The sequence below is a fragment of the Microtus oregoni genome, unplaced genomic scaffold (genome assembly GCF_018167655.1).
Source record: "Microtus oregoni isolate MIOR12 unplaced genomic scaffold, Mior012 000050F_000, whole genome shotgun sequence".
NCBI lineage: Eukaryota > Metazoa > Chordata > Mammalia > Rodentia > Cricetidae > Microtus > Microtus oregoni.
Genome location: NW_024543224.1, coordinates 621,527 through 639,202, shown reverse-complemented (window position 1 = coordinate 639,202; position 17,676 = coordinate 621,527). Strand labels below are relative to the sequence as shown.

Sequence of the window (17,676 nt, the reverse complement as noted above, 5' to 3'; positions counted from 1 at the left end):
TATTTCAAGGACCGGCTGAAAGGTATACCAAACAAACTTTATTGAGTTGTGTCTAAAAAAGGAGGATCAATGTAGGAAAGATTTCTTGAAATCTTCACAGGAAGCCACAGTACGTAAAGCAAAGCTTTTGACTTATCCTCACATTGATGGACGACTGATAACAGAGAGACGTGAAGAATCTGAGATTCCTTCCAAGCACAAGTGACCTCTAAAGACTAGATGCTCAACGGGCCTTGACAACATAGAAAGAAAGATTAATTTCTGCCACCTGCATTGGTCTTCAGTACTCAAGGAGAAATTTTAATCAAAGGATAAGAGGATTGGTACCAACACAAGGGATCACACTCCACAGACAGTAGATGCAACTCTCCATGGGATGTTAGTCAGATAGCAAATCTCAGTAATATTTTATTGATAAAAAGATTCAGTACAGATCTGAGACATCAGACTTTGGCTCTTAGAATACCTGAACACAGCAAAGAAGGACAGGCCCACGATTGTTTTAAACTCCAAATTAAATGATGCTAAATACCTCTGACCTCACTATCCAGAAGCCACATGGGAAGGGCATCATGCTGACTTTTGGCTGATAAAACAGGTATAAAAGGGTGTGACAGTTGGTTGTGGGCTCATCACTCTGGAGAACAACTGTAGAACTTAAATGAAAACCTCTAACAGATGGAAGCTATTGTGAGTCCTTCAAAAATGTCTTATGGACTTTGGATATGTTAGTGCTTCCCAGACAACAGTACATCTTCCCAAACAACTCTGTCTACATCTGAAAGTTTGGTCTTTACGAGATGCTCTATGGAAGGGTATCTTAATACTACCACCTGATACCCAAAATTCAGCTGAAACAAGCCAGGTAAGTCATTGCCCCAATACCATAATGGTAGTTAGTGTTACCTCTTCAGAGGAAGGTGGGATAAGAACTGGAGGTAGAAATCAACTATACAATTTAGGGAAGAAAAAAAAAAAACTCTCATGGCTCCCTATTGGCTCTGTCATGGCTCACAATCTACTTCCCACTAATGCTCCTGATTGCTGGGCTTGCCCAGAGTCCATCAAGAGCTAGAATTGCCCAGTTAAGACAGTAGCAGTTCCCCTACTAGATGAGCAAAAATCAAATGACTAAGCCAGCACAGCCCTCCCCAGTTCCACCTGAGGGGAACACAGAGCTCTAGTCTGGAAAATTGGTATTTTAGTAGAGCACTTCTTGTTCCCCTTCCAAAATATGGTGTAACTTGTGTTTATGTGTTTCATTGCAGTGTCATGGATTACCATGACTACCAGTGTAATCAACCCTTTCCCTCATAACTCATATTCTGAAGACAAAACTAGGTCACATTCAAACACCAACGCTTAATAAAGCAAAATTCATGATTTTTCTCATTTCTGGAAAGTCTTAGAAGCAAGAAAGTGATGACATAAATGATGTAATTAAAATCCACAAAAAACAATCTAAAAAGCTGAAACAGGTTTATAGTCATGTGCTCCATAGTTTACTAATTTATATTAGAGCACGCCAAGGATTAGTAACACTAAGGACAGGCAGTGCCACAACATTTTATCCAGTTCTATTTTGGTCAGACTAGTGAAAATACTGTAATTTGGTTTCATAAGTTTGGTTCTTTATCCCACTTCTTGATTACTTACTCTGTGGATGCAAGAAAGGGCCAGTCGGAACATTTAGCAATCATCTAAAGTTGGCTGAATCACTACCTATTTCTTATGTGAGCTATGGTCTAAGGGGGAAAGCTTTCATGCTCCTTCTTGCCTATACCTCTCTGTGCTGGGACTATGCCAGATATACAGTTTGTCAGTAAACTCAATTCTTACATGAGTCCCTCTTGATTTTCAAGTTCACAATAAAATACAGATTAGTTGGAGGACATTCATCTATTTTCCTTCTCACTGACCACTTTAAGGAACTGGGAGAGCAACCCAGGAGAACAGAGCAAGAGAGCAGGCTAAAGGGACCTCAGTGGCTCCCTGAGACACAGAGCAGACCAAGAACAGTTACCAAAGACTCAGACAGACACTGTAAGAATTGGACCAAGAAGCAAAGACACTGCCAACATCAATTGAAGAGATGGGTAGGCTCCAATGCAAGAATTTATCCAATAACCTAATAAGCCTCATGGTAACATCAGAAACCAGTGATCACATACCAGGGAGACTTGAACATCCTAACCAAGTAAAAGCAGAAGAAAATGATTTCAAACAAAAGTTTATGAAGAGAATAAAGACCGTTAAAGTGAAATGAAAAACTCAATTAATGGAGAAAAAAACAGAAAAAATTGGGAAAAATTAATAAATCTCACAAAGAAACCCAAGAAAAACAGTCAAACTGATGAAGAAAATGGTTCAAGACTTAAAGACCAAAATAGAAGCAATAAAAAAAGGAAACTCTGGATATGGAAAATTTGGATAAATGAACAGAAACTATACAAAGGGAAGTATAACCACCAGAATACAAGAGATGGAAGAGAGAATCTCAGGGGTTGAAGAAAGCTAGATAAAATAAATTCATCAGTCAAAGAAAACATTAAATGTAACAAGTTCTTAATACAAAACATCCAGAAAATCTGGAAAAACGTAAAAAGAACAAACCTAAGAATAATAGGGATGGAAGGAGAACAACTCCAGCTGAAAGGCAAAGAATATATATTCAATAAAATCATACAAGAAAAGTTTCCCAAATTAAAGAAAGATATTCCTACAAAGGTAGAAAAAGTTTACAGAACACAAAAAAGACTGGATCAAAAAAAGTCCCCTCACCGTAACTCTTAATATCAATGAACTGAATACAGAAAGCCACAGGCTAAGAGAATGGGTAGGAAAACCAAGATCCAGCCTTCTTTGTATACAAGAAACACAACTCAACCTCAAAGATAGACATTACTTCAGAGTAAAGGGTTGGGAAAAGGTTTTCCAATCAAATGGACCCAAGAGACAAGCAGGTGTAGCTAACATTAGATTTCAAAATAATCTAATGCAGGAGGACACTTTATACTCATAGCAAGGTGAATCTATCAAAATAAAATATCAATCATTAACATCTATGCATCTGCTACAAGAGCACTCACATATGTAAAAGAAACATTACTAAAGCTTAAAACACACATCAAAATCCACACACTAATAATAGGAGACTTCTACAATCCACTATCCACCATACAGAAACTTAACAGAGAAATAAGGAAACTAACAGATGCCATGAATGAAATGGACTTAACAGACACATACAGAACATTACACATAACTCAAAAGAATATACCTTCTTCTCAACACCTCATGGAACATCCTCAAAAATCACCCAGGTTTAAAGTTAGAACTTAAAACAACAATACTCTCAGAAATCCTACAAAGTCGTGGAAATTGAACAGTAAACTACTTAACCACCCATGGGTCAAGGTAGAAATAAATTAAAGACTTCCTAAAATTAAACAAAAATGAAGGCACAATGTACCCAAACCTATGGGACACTATGAAAGCAGTACTAAGAGGAAAGTTCATAGCACAGACAGAAAGCTCACACTAGTGACTTAACACCACATATAAAAGCTCTAGAACAAAAAAGCAGACATGACCAGGAGCAGAAGACAGGAAATAATCAAATTGAGGAATGAAATAAATTAAACAATTTACAAAATACAAACAATCAATAAGAAAGAGCAGGTTCTTTGAGAAAAATCAACAAGATAGACAAACCCTTATCCATACTAATAAAAAAGCACTGGAAGAACATCTTAATTAACACAATACATCCAAATTAACACAATCAGCAATGAAAAGGGGGACATAACACTAAGGAAATCCAGAAGAACCCTTAGATAATACTACAAAAACCTGTACTCCACAAAATTAGAAAACATAAAAGAAATGGACAATTTTCTGGTTAGGTACCATATACCAAAATTAAATCAAGAACAGGTGAGCAATTTAAATAGATGTATAAACTGTAAGGAAATAGAAGCTCTAATCAAAAGCCTCACAAAAATATGCCAAAGACAAATGGTTTTAATGTAGAATTCTATCACAACTTCCTATAATCCTCAAAGTGTTCCCCATAATAGAACCAGAAGGAACATTGCCAAACTCTTTTTATGAGAGTACAGTTAACATGATACCAAAACCACACAAAGACTCAACCAAGAAAGAGAATTACAAACTAATCTCACTTATGAACAAAGATGCAAACATAATTAACAAAATGCATCAAACTGAACCCAAGAACACATCAAAAAATCCACCATGATCAAGTCAGCTTCGTCCCAGAGATGCAGGGATGGTACAACATACAAAAATCTATCAATGTAATCCATGATATAAATAAACTGAAAGAAAAAATCCATAACCAACTCATTAGATTCTGAAAAAGCATTTGAAAAAATCTAATACATATTCATGACAAAGATCTTGGAGAGATCAGGGATACAAGGAATATATCTAAACATAATAAAAGCAATGTACAGCAACCTGACAGCCAGCATGAAATTAAATGGGGAGAAAAAGTGATTCCACTAAAAGCAGGAAAAAGACAAGGCTGTCCACTCTCTCCATATCTATTCTACATAGTTCTTGAAGTTATGCCTGGAGCAATATGAAAACAAAAAAAGGGATCAAGGGGATTCAAATTGGAAAGGAAAAAGTCAAACATTTGTTATTTGCAGACACTATGATAGTATGTATAAGTGACCTCAAAAACTCTACAGGGGAACTTCTACAGGTGATAAATACCTACAGTAATGTGGCAGGATACAAGATCAACTCAAAAAAAATCAGTAGCCATCCTATATACAAATGCTAAAGGAGCTGAGAGAGAAATCAGAGAAACATTACCTTTCAAAATAGCCACAGGGCTAGCGAGATGGCTCAGCGGTTAAGAGCATTGCCTGCTCTTCCAAAGGTTCTGAGTTCAATTCCCAGCAACCACATGGTGGCTCACAACCATCTGTAATGAGATCTGGTGCCCTCTTCTAGACTGCAGGCATATATGCAGACAGAATATTGTATACTTAATAAATATTTAAAAAAAAATAAAAAAATAGCCACAAATTAAATAAAATATCTTGGGGTAACACTAACCAAAGAAGTTAAGACCTTTATGAAATGAACTTTAAGTTTTTGTAGAAAGAAATTTAAGAATACACCAGGAAATGGAAAGATCTCCCATGTACTTGGATAAATAGGATTAACATAATAAAAATGTCAATCTTACCGAAAGCATTCTATAGATTCAATGCATTTCACATCAAAACACCAACACAATTCATCATGGACATTTAAAGAACAATAATCAACTTAACATGGAAAAATTAAAAACCCTGGATAGCCAAAACAATCCAGTATAGGAAAGGAACTTCCAGAGGCATCACAATCCATCAACCTCCATTACGGAGCTACAGTAATGAAAACAACTTGGTATTGGCATAAAAACAGAGATGTTGACCACTGAAATCAAATCGGGAACCCAGATACTGATACACACACCTATTAACACCTGATTTTTATCAAAGAAGCTAAAATTATACAATGGGGAAAAAAGCATCTTCAACAAATAGTATTGGCATAACTGGATGGCAACCTGTGGAAGAATAAAAATAGATCCATATCTATCCCATGCACAAAACTTAAGTCCAAATGGATTAAAGACCTCAATATAAATCTGAATACTATAAACCTGATAAAAGAGATAGTGGCAAGTAGCCTTCAATGCATGGGCAAAGAGACCACTTTTTAAATATAACAACAGTAGCATAGACACTGAGAACGACAATAAATAATGGAACCCAATAAGCTAGAAACTTATATATCAGCCTAGATATAGTAGAGAGGGCCTTGGACCTTCCACAAAGCAATGTGCCTTACCTTCCCTAAGGAATGGATGGGAGGCTGCTTGTTTGTTCCCAGCTGCTCAGACCTGAAATACAAGAACACATGAAATAAAATCCTTCATTATCAAGTCAGCTTCATCCCAGAGATGCAAGAATGGTACAACATACAAAAATTTATTAATATAATCCATCATGTAAATAAAATGAAAGAAAAAAACCATATGACCAAATCATTAGATGCTGAAAAAGTATTTGAAAAAATATGACACCCCATCATGATAAAGGTCTTAGAGAGATCAGGGGTACAAGAAAGATATCTAAACAATATAAAAGCACCTGTAAGAATGGCTATGTCCAAAAACACCAATGATACCATAAGCTGAAGAGGATGTGAAGTAACTGTTGGGAATGCAAACTTGTGCAACCACTTTCAAAATCACTATGGCTGTTTCACAGAAAACTGGCAATCAACCTACCCCCAAATCCGGAAATACCACTCTTGGCATTATACCAAAAAGACGCACAATCATACTACAAAGATATATGTTCAACTATGTTCATAGAAGCATTTTTTGTAATAGTCAGAACCTGGAAACACCCTGAATACCCCTCAACTGAAGAATGGATAAAGAAAATGTGGAACATTCATATAGTTAGATTACTACTCAGTGGTAAAAAAACAAAGATATGTTAAATTCTGCATGCAAATTAATGGAGCTAGAAAACACCATCCAGAGTCAGGTAACTCAGACCCAAAAGATGAATATGGTATTGTGTACTCACTCATAAATGGATATTAGCTTTAAACAAAGGACATTGACCCTATAGTTCATGATCCTAGAAGCTAAGTAACAAAGAGAACCCTAAGAAAAACATACAGATCCACTTGGAAATTCAAAATAGACAAGATCAGCTGAAAGAAAATGGGAACACAGGGATGGGGGAAAAAGAAAGGTAGGAGACGAGAAGGGGGAAAGGAGAGGGGTGGGGAGAACTTGAGGAAATGGGATCATTGAGATGGAGGAAGGTCAGAGATGAGAGCAAGAAAAGAGATATCTTGATTGAGGGAGCCATTATGGGGTTACCAAGAATCCTGACTCCAGTAAATTCCTAGGAATCCACAAGGATGACCCCAGATAAGACCCTAAGCAATAAAGGAGAGGGGACCTGAGCTGGCCTTGTCTTGTAGTCAGAATGATGAATAACTTAAATATCACCAAAGAACATTCATCCAGCAACTGATGGAAGCAGAGGCAGAGCTCGTCTGTGCAGAGTCTGGGGGCCTCCTGAGTGTTCTGTGTCCGCGCAGGGGGTGGGGGGGCATCCACACCTCCGCCGTGTGTCTGGACGTGAGCTCTGCCTCCCAGGGCACCGTCAGCTTGTACCTGAGGCCTCTTGACGGGAAGACTGGGAGAGACCCGCCAAGGACGTCTGTCTGTGTCTGGATGGACCTGCCTGCGCTGGCTGCTCCTGCTCCCTCTGCTCCCGCTGCCGCTGTACTGTGCTGGCGGGAAGCCGCGTTGCTTGCAACTCCGTCCTACCCACCCCCCAGCCTCCTCGCTACCCTCCCCGCCGTCCCCCAAATGCCCCACGCACCACCCCCGCCCCACACACCTCTCCCGTACCAGCCTGGGAGCCCCGATCGCCCCAGTTCCGGGCACCGGTGGGAAGCGGCCCCGCTGCCGCAGGAACCGGAGCTCCGTCCCCTCCCCCTCTCCCAGCTCCGAACCGGCACCTCGGATTCCCCCGCGGCGATCGCGGCTCCAAAAGCAGCGGAAGCTGGAGCTGCCTCCACGGTTTTTCTCTTTTCTCCTTTTTTTCTGCTTCACCCGCGTGTGCTGGGAGCCAGCTACAAGCCTGGCGGGAGCGGCCTGTCTGTATTACCCGGGCAGGAAGGAAGGAAAAAAGAAGCCCGGGCTTCCAGGCCGGGAATCATGGGAGACCGAGTCCTCCCGGACCGATCCCAGACTACAGGCGAAATGGGCACCGCCGGGAATCATGGGAGACGTATTCCCGGACGGGGAACCGGGTCCCGAGCCCCCCCCCCGGGGGGGGGACCGGGGAGCGGCAGGGCCGCCCCCCGCTAGCCGGGAGAGCGTCCACGGGCCGGGACATGCCCCACGGGGACCCCACGTCCCGCCCCCGGACCCCAGCCACCCGGGGTCCCCCATGGACCCCGAGTGCCGGGTCACCCCGGCCCCTCCCCGGCCTTGGAGACACCCACCACCCGGTGCCGCCCACCCCTAGCGATGCCCCACCTCTAGCCACGCCCTAAGTATACCTTTATGGCACAACAGGACTTCATAGGGTTGTGACACTGGCATGGTCTCTTGAGCAGCATTAAAAGGATGGTTTTTTAATGGAGGGATGGGTGTTTCTGCTGTTTGTAAAACATGGTTGTCGTCTTTGTTTTGAGAATGCAGCTGGTTAATCCTAGGGAACAAACATTTATATCTTATACTAATCTCTAACATGTGCAGTTAGCATACCATTTACCTTTGGAGGATTTGGGATGCAACTCTCCCTTACCTAAATTCTACTTTGTGACTTAATATTTTCTAAGAACTTATACCATCAATCCTAGTCTTCTACATCACAGTAGCAGTGGAGTGCTACTCTATACAGGAACTACTGTTTACAAGCTCCACAGAATTAACTACAGATGGATACTAAACCTAAATGTTAAATGTTCAAAGTGCAAAACTTCTGGAAGATACTAGAGGGACCAGGGCTCTCCGACCTTGGCAAATCTGTGTTACACAGTGACGATACAAGCCGGCATTTCATGCTGATTTCAAAAAGGATATTTCAAAGCACAGTCCCGCTCCCAGTGCTCTGCACAGACGCAGTCAGGAGAGTGAAGTTACTCAGAGACTGCCAATCGGCCCAGGAGATACAAAGAACATGCAGGACCACTCAGATCATGCTGGAGCATTAAAGACCAACAGAAGCACGCTGGATGATGCAGGACCAGGCAAGAATATACTGAACTCTGCATCTGATCACTCGCTCCCACACACCCAGGGGAAGATGAACCACACTGGCTCTTGTAGCTCAACTAGCCCCTCCTCCCAGTCTGGGGATAGCCCCAAGCTCACCATGTAGTGGTTTTCCAGCTTTTACATGCTCCCTGCTCAGCTGCCTGCAGCAACACTCACAGCACAGCACACAAAACCACGTGTGCCAGCTTCTCTTCAAAGCCTGAAACTGGGCCCGGAAAGACCCAGCACAACTTCTTGACTGACAGGTCACCTGGAAGATATGATTGGCTATTGAGGCCTGAGTGACAAGAGCACCTCCCATAAGGTTATACAGTGCTTAAAGACACAGCACAATGGTTCCTGACCCAGCCTTTCATCTGAAAAACCTTTTCTGAATCAGCAGAGATGCATTTCCATAGCACTTGCCCCTGGCTCCAATACAGACCCTGCTACGTTCCTACTCTGCAGAGACACTTCCCCTTCTCCTTGACACAAGGTGACTAGCTGGTTGCCACTTGTAGCCAGTTTGACTTCCAAGATTAGCCATCACAACAGTCAAGACAGAAGAAATGAGAAAAATTCTTAGTGCAGGAAACAGGGAAAGCATGGGAGTTATTTCCAAAATAAAGCTTTTCCTGAACAAAGGAAGCATGTGGATTTTACTTAGGGAGTCTGTACACATTCATGTAGATTTCAGCCTATTCCTAAGCAGACTCAGTTAACAAACCCATTTCTGAACATGATCACAATGTAAAAGCGGAGACATTTAGGGGCATTCTTACTTCAAAGTCATGCAGAAACATATAAATTATAAAAAAGATGGAAAGAAAAGCCTCTGGCATGTTCACCTTATACCACAAGTGTTAGTATTCAGGCATCTGTACTGGCCTGTCCTTGGGTTACTGACAGGATATGTCCTCAGCTACAGCCACTAAGAGCACCTCCTGCACACATTTGATACTTTCTCTCTCTCTCTCTCTCTCTCTCTCTCTCTCTCTCTCTCTCTCTCTCTCTCTCTCTCTCTCTCTCTCTCTCCTCTCATCTGCCTGTCTCTCTGCCCCCCACCTCTCTCTTCTGTCTCCAGAGGCTGGTCTCCCCATCTCCCACTTTTTTCACATTCCCTTCCCCCTAATAAAAACCCCTCCATGTGAGCTCTTCTTTTGAGCCACTTTTTAAAATGACAACAACAAGGTCTTAGCTGAAAGTCAGGTAAATGACACAGTGAAAGCAGATTTCTCAGGAGCCTATGTGATCTGTCAGTCTTGATGTTTGATCTAAAAGATAACTGCATCAATACCACAGTTCTCACAGATACAAAAGATAGAGAACATAAATTCAGAAAACTTCAAGGAAAGGTCATTTAACAGCACTGTGTACTCTGCTCTAGGATGGACGATTATGGTGAACTCTATTAACCTCAGAACAAAGCTGCTTTCATCTCTGAGCTGGCTATCTCAGCAGAATACCACAACTGTTTCCATGCAAGATCAGAAGGAGTTCATTTTAAACTATCCCTGGCTTCTGTCTGTCTCAGGGTTGTGACATCACTGTAGAGAATTCCATTTTTTCCTTTTTCTAACTTTTTGTAAAAATGTAGTTATATGAGCATCTTGATTGTATGTGCCTGTGAACAGTACTTACAGAGGCCAGAAGATGGAAGGAGATGCCTGGGATTGGAGTTACAACAAATGGTTAGTTACCATATAGGTTCTGGGATTGAAACCTGGGGCTCTGTAACAACACCCAGTGTTCTTAATTGCTGAGCCATCTCTCTACTCCCTCTTCTTATTTAACATTTATTTCCATAAATTGATAATCACATGATATCACACCACTTTCTGTTTGGGTGGAAAGTTAGCATCTCAAACCCCCTCTCCTGGGAGTTGCTTCAGCACAGACTCTACCCCCAAGAAAGCCTACCAAATGATGACCCCTCCTCAGAGATGCTCAAGACCACTACTACAGGGAATTTAAACAGAAACCCAGAGAACAAACATGCAGTTTTCGGTCTTCCTTCCCATTTTTACCTGGGAGCACTGTTTTTCATTAAACCTGGACTTTTTCAAATTTGGTTTGATTTGGATTATTGTGCCAGCACAGAGGTTTATTGGGGCACAAAACTTTTCATCTGGAGGTTTTACCAAGGCGGCTGTTTTTCCCACTGGAACAGGTCCATGTGTTGGAAAACACCTTTCCCCCCTGCACCTGCTCTCTACCAGGCTAAGATAGACTTCCTCTGGGTAAGTTCTGTGTTCCAAGTCATGGCCTTAGAGGCCCAGAGCCTCATACCATTTGGGCCATCCTATTGAAACTATGGCCATGCCAGGCACCCAACCTGACTTGACAAGAATCTGCCTTATTCTGGGGGACAAGGGCCTGCCTTGTCTCTGCGGGGTTCCTTCATCAAGACATATCCTTTTGAAAGACCCCAGTGGTGGGCAGTCTTTCAGGCTAAGGAGACCCTCCCAAGGAACAGCGAGATCACTCTTCGGATGCAAACAGCAAGAGGCTTTATTCAGTACACAGGTACCTGGGGCGACTTAGTCTCTCGAAAGACAAAGCGCGCCTGCAGACCGGGGGAAGGTCTTTTTATAGGAAAGAGGGCAGCAGAAGCAGATTACAGAAGCAAATGCATTGTTAGTGGTCAGTTGGAATGGGGCAAGGGGCACAGGTGGTTTTTCCTTTCCCAGCACAGATGTATGGGAACAGATATCCTGTTAATTGATGTCCTGTCCGAATCTATGGATATAAATATCCTGTTTTGCAGCCAGGGACCCTGACCTTACTCTGCACTTACAGTCGTTCGTCAAAAGCTTTGTGAAATGACGTTACAGCAGCCAAGCTGGGATCTTTCATAGGGGGAGTTGTCTCTTCTGTGAATTACTGATATTCTAAGTTGGGCACATGTGCTGACTATAGGCATCCTGTTTCCCTAAGCAAACGGGATGTTCTCATTAGAGCAGGCCAGCTGCGGGTTCCTTATCGCTTGGGGCCAGATGGCTGACCGGCTGACCGCAGATATCTTGCCTGGCTTCTCCGCCCTTGTTCTCAAGTTGAACTTCCCTGCTCTAATGTTACTTGTGTTGCTCCAAAGTTTAAGCCTGGCATTGCTGCTGCTTAGCTGTTTGTCTATACTGTGGGGGTCTTTCACTTTCAAGGAATTTCTCACACCTCTCTCTCTCTCTCTCTCTCTCTCTCTCTCTCTCTCTCTCTCTCTCTCTCTCTCTCTCTCTCTCTCTTTTTTACCCCGACTCTATCACAGTGGATACACTGCACTAGGTTTTGAATCCCGAGTCCTGGCATAGACTTAAAAGCAAGACATGCTCACAGTTCAAGGACTGATCTCCAAATGCCCTTGGGCTGCCTTTTACAAAATCTTTTTAAAATTGGGGCTATCTGACACCTTAGGTCTCTTAACACCTAAAAAATTTGCCAGTGTGAAAGAAACAAGCCCCCATATGCCCATGGTTTGTGGATGCTGTGCTCACACGCCCCTTCCCTGCTCCCCCTGCTCCCCCTTCCCTGAAGACTGAGCCTTTCCTCTTCCTAGAATTCTTCTATTCTCGTCACCCTGCCTGTACTTCCTGTCTGGCTACTGGCCAATCAACATTTTATTAAGCCAATACAAGTGACAAATCTGTACAGGGTACAAGACCATTGCCCCCACAGCATTTCTTAGCCTAATTTTTAAATGTTTCTTGAACTGAAGTTGTTGAAAGTAGTTTTAATTCTGGTTGTGGGGCTGAAGATGAGTTAAGTAGTTAAAGTTTAGTGGGTATACTTAGGAAGTATACACTCCCATATATTGAGCTACGTGCAGGCTTTGCAGTGTGTTCCATAGCCCTAGCTTTGGTGAGCTGTCACCCATGCCATGATGGGCTTTGGTAATTCAGCTGTCTTTGAGTCATTTCTATTCCTATAAGTTACACATGAATCATGTTCCTATAAGCAACCCCAATAAAACCTTTTGGTTCATCAAATTGGTCTTTGGTGGTATCCATGCGTTGGTCTGTTGTGGGTTCCCTGTGTGGAGTGAATAGACATGTGTGTTACATCTTCCCAGGAATTTTTTGCTACACAGCACAAGTTAACAACTGAAGTTAACTATGACTTTTCCAAATACCAACATGTTAGTTAGGCATAGGTGGTCTAGGTCAAGCATCTCACAGCATCTTGGTTATGATCTGCTAGGGCATTTCTATGCTCCTGAAGCATTCTTTGTACATGATGTTGAGTAATATGCTAACAGAAGAGAGGCAAGGACTTCTTGTGGCCTTAAAGCTATAATTGCTCACTCAACCCAGAGCAATGAGAGTAAGTGGGTAATGCCTCTCTCATGCCTCTACCTACATAGTGAAAGTGTTTACAGTTGGCTAGTTTCCCTTCCCCGTAATATTTGTATAGCCTTGAAATATGTTCATGTCTGTGAGAATATATTTGGTGTGTTCATGCCTAGACATTTTCTTTTTGTATTGAAGGAAAAAAGAGCTTACAATCCTGAGAATGTGTCAAACCTTCCAGTACTTAGAACTGAATTTGAGGGAGGTTCAGTTCTTTTTACTTCTCTGACCTTTCCCATTATTATACCATTTATAATGGTCAGCTACCAATGAAGCAGTCATGGTTCTGCCAGACATCTCTGATATCTTAGACACCCCTGGCTCCTTATATATCTTGTGGTTTTGTGTAAAATGTGAAGCACTACTCTTTGCTTTCATCTCATCAATAGAATTTGTGCTGACAAAAATCAACCCAACATTGGACTAAGCAGTTTGCTCATGATAATCCCTGTTGGAAGCTCCTAATAGACTTTTCTTGTTTTCACTTGAATTTTTTGTTACTCTTTCAAAAGTACATATCATTTTACATAAAATTATCAGCATCAAGTCAAACAGAAGCCCTTCTATGTAATATGGAAATCTGCAACTTTGAATTGTTTCCCTGTATGAGGTATGGAGCAGCATCATCATCATTGTGGTTCCAGTCTCAGCTAACAAAATACAGGTCCTTCAAGTGTAACATATGTTGGCACAGCTCAACTCAAATTAAGGTGTTGTGGGCTGAGTCATGTAAACTTTAGATGGTAAGAAACTCTGGTAGTTGTTAAGTTCTTTTCATAAACTAGCCCAGTGAAGAGTACCTGAGTCAGACAGATTTGGGCTTAAATTCTTACTTGATAGTTCTTTGATCTAAGAAGTTGTCTCATATCTACAGCAATGGAACTTTCAGATATCACTAGAGTTGTTTGAATAGCACACACAGCATTTGTATACCTCTTAATGGAAACCTTTCAATCCTAAGGAGTTTCTTCTCAAGCTGCTTTCAGACATGCTCTTCCAAACACAAGGAAAGCTGGTTCAGCCAGTTCTTTCAGTCAAGACATATCTACAGCTGCTTGATTCTGACAACATGACCTCCAATATTGTAAGCTGAATGTAGAGCAAGAGTAAAAATGATAGACCAGCACTTTTGGTTCTGATGCTAATTTCCTCAGAAAGTAGAAACTGAAGTGAAATTAAGAGCTTCTCCTGGAGAAGTGTCAGTCAAGGATCCCTCCTAGACTTGCAGCTTTCTCTGCCCCCAGACAGCTTTCTTAGTACTTGGAACATAAACTGGGAGATCTCTTCAGACAGTGATAGCTGTTGGCCCTGCACAAAGTTTCCCTACTATGATAAACTAATAAAACTTCCGAAAACATTTAAAAACACTCGCTTGTTTTTCTTACAGTCCTTTATAATTAGAAAATACACTGATTTCTTAATAAATAAATTCAGGATCTAAAAATTGCAAAGTTCTTGGTTTAATCTCATACTACACCTACTTCTGTGATGATACTGGAGCTTCCTAATGCACTGTGCTTCTATAGCAAAAACACTCCGCACTGCATCATTTATAAGCCGTAGCAATTTCTTCTCATGATTATGAAAGTTGGGAGTAGAAGAAAAATGCTCTGAAGTATTTACTATCTTGTAAGGGCACAGCTTTAGCTTCTGGGATTGTTCTTCACTGGTGTGCCTTTGTGATGAATATGACTGTGTTCACTGTGGTAGCAGAAAGAAAGGTACAAAGGATAGGATGTTTTTCATAAGAGTCTCATGAAGTAATCACCTCTGATACCTTTCCCTTTTAACAGAAAAATTTTAGATATTATACAATATTAGAAAAAGGAAAAGTGTGAATTCTAAAGTTAAATTTTAACACTTCTAACTTTTAAAAATATTTTTATTTTTATTAATTCATGTGTATGTGTGCATATACATGTGTATGTGTATGTCAGCACTTATACATATGTGTAGGTGTCTGAAAATGACAGATGGCACTAGATATCCTGGAGCTGGAATATCAGACTGACACACATGTTAGGACCTGGACACCTATCCTCTGCAAGAGCAGTACATGCTATCAACAGCTGGGCATCTCTCTAGTTGTACTGATCATCATTTGCATCCCCAAATTGAATCAATCAAAAGGTATCCATTACAATCACTGAAATATTAAATTATCTTTTCATTACAAAACTATAATTATTTCTCAAACTTATTCTTTTATATTCAAAATAGGTTCCTGATTATTCTGATCAATGCATAGAAGTATTTCTCAAGTTGCCAGCCATGACCATTACTTCTTTGTTCTCTCACTGATTTTAAACACCCTTATTTGTAGTATTTGGCAGGGATGTCAAGAACTATATCTTTGTCCAACTTATTTTGATATGTAAATAAAAATTCCATGGATACTGATAAACTCATGCAAAAACAACTACAAAATGAAAATGAACTTTAAAAATATCATAATGATAAAAAATTCATCATGAACTTAAATATATACTAGTGGTACAGATAGAAGGCTCATTCGGTAGAGGTACTTGTTGCCTGGCCTAAGAACAGGAGTTCAATTCAAAAGATGAACCCAGTGAAATGAAAGAACTCTTTTAGGCAAGTTGTCCTTGACCTCAATGTGTGTGCCATGGCAGGTGCACATCCACACAACCCACACCCACTCCTGCAAATATATAAAAGAGAGTATCAAAATACACTACTATTTAAAACAATTGTGTGTGATCATAATATACTACTTTTGCCAAGAATGCACAGGGTACATAGGATGTTCACACACTTGGGCCAAGCTTCCTGAGAATGATGAAAATTCCTCAAGTGATATTAATGAGATGTGCACCAATAAATGATTATCATGTTGTTATAAATACATTAACCAGTTTGTAATTTTAGTGTGTATTCTAAACTATTAAATATTTGCTAATTCAGTACAAGCAAGACACAAGAACTATTTTCATATATTTGAAAAGATCCCATGTTAACATTCCCAAACACATTATATTTTAACATGGCTGTAAAGAATGTGGGATATTTTGTTAGGAAAACATGTAATATGATATTGGAATTGTCAGTTGATGACTTCTTAGACGATAAAGCATCACTTTTCTTAGGCTCTGGCCACTGGTAGGCTGCCCATGACCTAGGAGATAGCTCCACACCCATGCACTAATTGGTCAGCATTAATTGGACTCAGGAGGCTGCTACTACTAAGAAGATGCAAAGTCAGGAAGGAAAGAGGTTGAGAGTTCCTGGGGTAGAGACAGAATCTCACCCTTTTAAATGCAGAAAGGAGACGCATAGGAAGCAAATGGCAACTGCTCCCAGTTTTCTGGTCTTCCAGGTTTTTACCCCCATATCTGTCTCCTGGTTTTTATTGATTAAGTGTATTTGGATTTACACGTAACCTTTGTAACACAGATCATGTTTTACTTTAAGTTGTTCAAAGGATTCATTGCTTAAACCATTAGCTTGGGAGGAAGATCTGGAAAACAAGCATGACAAGACTTTGATCACAGACTGCCTCCAAAAAACGAATAGCTAGCTAGAGGTGCAAAGAAAGCAGAAAGGGTTTTTGCAAAGTTAGAACTGAACCAAGTCTAACTCTGCCCATGCCCCCGTTGTACCCAGTGAACAGGATAACTGTGGCAGAGAGCCTTGTGTCTTCTTATTATTTCCCCAGGATCTTTTGAGCCTTCCTAATGACAAAGGTGGGATAGACAGTTTGAATAATTGCCCTGCAGGGAGACAGGCCATCTCTTCAACAATATAAATCAACTTTTACAGGAACGAAGGCAGAGTCTGTGGCAGTTGAATCAATACTATGGACCTATCAGGACAGCACCAGCATCAGCACCAGAGAACTTATACATGAAAATCTTAAGATTATTCAGGAATTCCATGGGTACAACTCAGATAAAACTCTGACTATTACTACCCTAAGCTTCACTGAGCTCAAGAGAATATTGCTGAGCTTCAAGACCTGACAGCCAGCCTTCCAGAACTATAAAATGTGTCATTGCACTATACAGCCACATGGTGGCAGCACGCGTCTACTATACTGCCGACCTGCGAGAGACTCATAAAGAAATAGGAGTTGGAGAAGCCTAAAGGATATAGTTGGACTCAAAAAATCAGGTAAAAGTTTTTGTAAACAGTCACTTTAAATGTATCCCAAAGACAGCACAATAAAGTGAGTTTGGTCCAATCACGTCATCTAAGAGAAAAGGCCCTCTCCACCACACGTTTAACAATGGCTCTTCCTCCGCCAGTGACTAGGCAAAAACGCTGCATTCAGGGAACAAACACTATAGGAGTTCATAGGACCATGAGAGGAACTGCATCCCAGGAAGCCTGTCTCCAGGTGAAAGGCTGAAAGAGAGACTGTTCACTCAGGCCTTATCACCACCTAAGACTCTCTCGACTGAAACTCTAAGCTCTGATGAAGAAAGCGTGGCCCTTACAGCCCTCTCCTGCTCATCACTCTTTCCTGTTTCTGGTCTGCCTGGTCCCACAGAAAAC

The 17,676-nt window shown here is 41.1% G+C and overlaps 1 long non-coding RNA gene across 1 annotated transcript; it reads right to left on the bottom strand.

The window, feature by feature from the left end:
* Window positions 1-5,872: 5,872 nt before the first annotated feature.
* LOC121436622 lies at window positions 5,873-9,033 on the bottom strand. Its single transcript, XR_005972718.1, has 3 exons — window positions 8,939-9,033; window positions 8,122-8,273; window positions 5,873-5,926 (listed from the first exon to the last, which is right to left on the bottom strand). It is a non-coding gene; the product is annotated as an uncharacterized LOC121436622 (long non-coding RNA).
* Between the last annotated feature and the right edge of the window lie 8,643 nt (window positions 9,034-17,676).